Below are 5,351 nucleotides of genomic sequence, written 5' to 3' on the forward strand. Positions count from 1 at the left end.
GCGATGGTGGAGTGGCTTTCTCAAAGAGGTGCTCTCCCAGTGTGGTCAGACTCATATTTTGTCGCATTTGCTATGTTGTATTGATGGGTCATGGATGGAGTTTTAGGTTCAAGAGCTGTAAAAAAAAGAAACAAACAAAAAAGAACCCCACAACAGTTTTCTTTCACCCACTGCAAACTGTCATGTTAAGTGAGGCTGAAATCTACAACAGGCAGCCCTCTTTTGCTGTATGATGACCCCCAAAACATTTCAATATAACTAAGGTCACTTCAGACTCATCACTGAATGAATGGAAAGGGCCTAGGGAAAAAGGTTAAGTTCCACCTACGCCATATTTTGAAGGCTAATGTAGCCCTTAAATAGCCCATGAAAGTCTTGTAGTGGCTTTCTTTCCAGGAGTGGATTACAACCCCTAGGACCTGATTCAAAGATCACTGAAGTCACAGGATAGATGTCTGTAAATTGTTATGGGTATTGTATTGAACACATAGTGAATTGATCGGGGGTGAAGATGCTAAGTATCTACAATCCCCATCCTCTTAGGAAATCTCCACTTTCTCCCCAACTAGCTCGTAGCCTGGTTTTTAAAGACTAAAATAGAATCCTGGGCATAATGGCAAATTGTGCTACTGAACCATCTCTGAGCCCTCTTCATGTAGTAAAGAAGAAAAAAAAAACCAAACCCACCAACTAACCAACTCTACATCAATGGAGCCAGCTTAATTCCTGTTTTATCTTAAATGAGGTCAACGGAATGATACCAGAAATTCGTTTGGCACGTACAATTTTTAAGACCAAAAAACCGTGTAGGTTGTAATGTAGGGTGTAACAGGCATGCCGCCCAATGTAGGACTGATCATGTCCTGATAATCACATACAGAGAACAGAGCAATCAGCTGGAGGAAGTACTTGCGCAACAAAATTTGTTTTGTAAATAGAGGGCACAAAGAATGTCTTACTTCCTCCAAGATGTCTGCATAATAGTATAAAAGTGCTCGCCACTCAAGGCAGTTCCAACCACTTCTCTTGACAATCTCCTTGGTGAACAGGTAAGTCTGATACTTACTGACTTGGAATTGAATCCTGCAAAAATTCTTTGTGATTTTTGCATTCAACAGGGTGTTTTTGTGTGTGTCTGGGGGGGTGTTCCTTCCTTTTTATTGATATATTTACATTTTAATTATTTAACTGTACAGACTGGTTTGTGGACACTTTAGAAGTTAAGGCTGCGGATTTCTAAAAGATGTAGGTGTTTGGGACACCTGATTCTTATTAACTTTAATTTGGGAATGCAAATCCATTAAGCGACTTTGCAAACCTCATCCTCAAAGTACTTTAATACTGCAGAGTATTAATCATTGAAAGAAAAAATAATATCTAGGTATATGTTATATGTGTGTTTGTATATGTCTATATGGCCACATCCTCCACTCTCTTCAAAGGAGCTAAACCCATCTTTGAAAACTGAGGATCTAGCCCGCTCTTAAAAATCCCCAATGGTGGAGATGCCACAACCTTCCTAGGCAATTTAGTCCAGTGCTTAACCACCCTGACAGTTAGGAAGTTTTTCCTAATGTCCAACCTAAACCTTCCTTACTGCAATTTAAGATCATTGCTTCTTGTCCTATCCTCAGAGGTTAAGAAGAACAATTCTTCTCCCTCCTCTTTCTAACAACCTTTTATGTACTCACATGTGTTATGTGAATGGGTAAATAATACTTCCCTATTTGCTTTCTCCACACCATTCATGATTTTATAGATCTCTGTCACATCCCCCCCAGTGGCATTATGATATTTTCTGTTTCTTGATCTACCGCTTTCCTGATGGTTCCTCAGCAGACTCCAAATCCATAATTTGGGAGTAAGAGAAATAAATTCTCCTTCTTCAGAGCAAAAGCCAGGCTTTACCTTAGGGATGTCAGAAAAAAAACTTCCTGTATGTGTAGATTATTCCCTAGTAGATCACTTGAGGGATTACTGCTTTCCTATGAAATATCTGATACTGAACACTTTCACAGAGAAGGTACGGGGCTAGAAGGACAGCTGGTGTTATCTCCTATGACAATTCCCAAGTTATATGTAGAACTGGGTGTTTATAATCCAGATAAATTGTAAACAGGATGAATTACAAAGGGACTTTACAGATTTTCCTAGCCTTCATTGTCCTGTGAATCAGCTCTCCATACATAACACAGGGCTAGCCAACCTTTCCTCCCTCCCCTTGTCTAGTTCACTTTTAGGAACTCCAGGGCAGGGAATATCTGTTACTCTATGGCTACGTCTTCACTACCCGCCTGAATCGGCGGGTGGAAATCGATCCCCAAATCGACGTTTGTACTCCACCAGTGCAGGTAGGAGTAAGCGCCGTCGACGGGGGAGCCGCGGAGGTCGATTTGCCAGGATCCTCACAGCGGGGTTAGTCGACTCGGATACGTCGAATTCAGCTACGCTATTCGCATAGCTGAATTTGCGTATCTTAAATCGAGCTCCCCCCCTCCAGTAAAGACGTAGCCTATCTCTCTACAATGCCCAGCACACTGGGGCATGGCTCGGAGAGCTTTTCTACACAGTACAACAGTCTAGACCATAGCAATGTGAATTATAGACGGCTTGAAGGTGTTCTGCCCTGTGCAAACTCTACTGGCATGAACTGAAATGGACCTAGAGCCTGTTAACACAGTCCTTTCTGAAACAGGACTACAGCGATGCATATTAGGTACCTTTTTGTTTGTGCCTCCAAGTTGTACACGGGGCAGTTAGAGTGCAGCACAGTATCGATGAGCCCTCAGATGCCGTTTCTAGAAGCGACTGGAATTCAAACATTAACAATAAGTTTAACAGGTGGGTGTGCCTGAATTCTAGTCCTAGCTCTTCCCTTCATTCCACATGTGACCTTAGGCCAGTCACTTGGCCTCTCTGTTGCAACTTCCCCGCTAATGAAACAGGGGTAATAACTACCTAATTCACATGGATGTTATGACAGCCAATGGGTGCTGAGAGCTGTGAACATTTACTATGTAAAGGCTAGGTAGGATTATAATTATTCTTTGTGTTTGAAATAAAGACGACTTAGTGCTTGTGGGAGACCAGGCTCAAGAAACAGGGAGTGGGGAGAGGATGAAAATGAATGGATGCAGGTGGTGCAAGGATGAATCAGTCGTGAGCTCTAGAAAGGTCATCAATGAAGGCTTTACACACCAAGGGATTAAGTCATCATTTTCTTCACTATATATCAATCTATGCAGGTTCCCACATGATACCCCTTAGCACAACAGCTGAGTGTTGTACCTCTTATTCCACTGGCAGTTTGCCTGTTGTTTACTCCCCACTTTATATTTCAGGCTCAGCCCCATTGCAGAAAGATGTTTTCCGATGAGGAGTTCTTTTACAAAAATAAGCTGCCACAGAAACCGCAGAAAGGCCAAACCCCATGTCTGCCGCAGAAAGAGCCAAAACCGTGTCCGCCGCAGAAAGTGCCATGCACCCCAAAGCCTCCTCGGTGTCCAACGTATGCACCATGCATTCCACCTCCACGGCCATGCCCACCTCAGTATCCATCAATATGCCCACAACCATATATTGGGGTCTGGAACGAGCCGTGTGTCACAGAATGCGGTGACTCGACTGCAGTCGTCTTTGCACCACCGGTTGTCGTGAATTTCCCAGGCCCAACTCTTGCCACTTGCCCGCAGGATAGCGTCGTGGGATCCTCACTCCCAAGGGGAATTATAGGCCCATATGGTTCCGGGGGCTCTCTCGGTTCTGGGGGCTCCTTTGGTGCTGGGAGCTCCTTCGGTTCCTCGGCATCATCCTTCGGTTCCGGGGGCTATGGCGGTTCCGGGGGCTACTTCGGTTCTGGGGGCTATGGCGGTTCCGGGGGCTACCTCGGTTCTGGGGGCTATGGCGGTTCCGGGGGCTACTGCGGTTTCGGGGGCTGGAACCCATCTCACTATGGAAGATGTGGCCCATGTTAAACCCAGCAGGAATAACCACAGAAAAAGAGCAACAAGGAAATGGCAAACAAGATACAGATTCATGGCTGAGCTTATGGGATTTAGAAGTGACGGGCATCCACAACTCCTACTGAAGTCGGGCGGAGCTATGAGAGCTCAGCACCTCTTAAAATCAAGCAGACTTGTGTCTCTCATGTTATTCTTTATCTTAGATTTCTGACCTAATGGCTTCCCACCTTTTTTTTTCTTCTTCATTTATCGTGCTTTGTGCTATGAGATGCTGGTAGGGATAAAACAGGTAACATAAAAGATGTATAAAATGTATAAAAGGGCATATGATGGTCAAACTGTACAGCTGCAACAAAGAAAGAAGAACATCTTGTGTAAAATGCATCACCTTGGAGACGGTGATTGGTTGTAACCCTTATTGAAATTCTAAACACGTTACTTTTTTTGGATTCTGCAAGTGTTTACTGTACTTCTCACTCTCATTAAAATTATCTTGCATCATATTATTGGGCTTCTGGTTTTTCTTTCACTTCCATTCTGTGTTTATATACCACTCTGTTTAAGTCAAGTTTGTGGAGAGGACAAATGCCAGGTCTCTGCCCTGCTCAGATTCTGAAGTTAGATGCTAATCAAGCCCTTAAAGACAGTGGCTCTCAACCTTTCCAGACTTAGACAACTGTCCCCCTTTCAGGAGACTGATTCATCTCGTGTACCCCGAAGTTTCACTTAAAGAGGACTTCCTTACAAACAGGACTGGCTCCAGCATTTCTGCCACCCCAAGCACCACCTGGCTGCAGCAGGTCAGTGGCTGGTCCTTCACTCCTAGAGGGAGTAAGGGACCTGCCGCCCCCGAATTGCCGCAGGTGCCGCCCCTCTCCCTTGGCTGCCCTAAGCACCTGCTTGTTAAGCTGGTGCTTGGAGCCGGCCCGGCTTACAAAATCAGACATAAAAATACAAACGTGTCACAGATCAGTATTCCAGAACAATTGCTGACTTTCTCATTTTTACCATATAATTATAAAATAAATCAATTTCAATATAAATATTGTACTTACATTGCAGAGTAGAGCATATAGAGCAGTATAAACAAGTCAATGAATGAAATTTTAATTTGTACTGCCTTAGCTTGGGATTTTTAATGTAGCCTGTTGTAAAACTAGGCAAATATGAAGTTCATGTACCCCCTGGAAGACCTCTGTGTACCCCCAGGGGTATGTGTACCTGTGGTTGAGAACCACTGCCTTAAGAGGTCAATAGAAGTATGCAGGAGTGGAGAATTCTACCCTCTTTAGACATGTTCCAGAACTCACTTTATTGTGTAACCATTTTCCTTTCTTGGAGAGGCTTGGTTATACTTTCTTCTAGCTACAAAGTGGGAGAGGTATAGGT

General features: G+C 43.9%; 1 long non-coding RNA gene across 1 annotated transcript; it reads left to right on the plus strand.

The window, feature by feature from the left end:
• The first annotated feature begins 1,014 nt into the window (after positions 1–1,014).
• Positions 1,015–4,465, plus strand: LOC135976872 (uncharacterized). The gene is made up of 2 exons (XR_010594156.1): positions 1,015–1,049; positions 3,342–4,465. It is a non-coding gene; the product is annotated as an uncharacterized LOC135976872 (long non-coding RNA).
• The last annotated feature ends 886 nt before the right edge of the window (positions 4,466–5,351 follow it).

The sequence above is a fragment of the Chrysemys picta genome, chromosome 20 (assembly GCF_011386835.1).
Source record: "Chrysemys picta bellii isolate R12L10 chromosome 20, ASM1138683v2, whole genome shotgun sequence".
In the NCBI taxonomy this organism is placed as follows: Eukaryota; Metazoa; Chordata; order Testudines; family Emydidae; genus Chrysemys; species Chrysemys picta.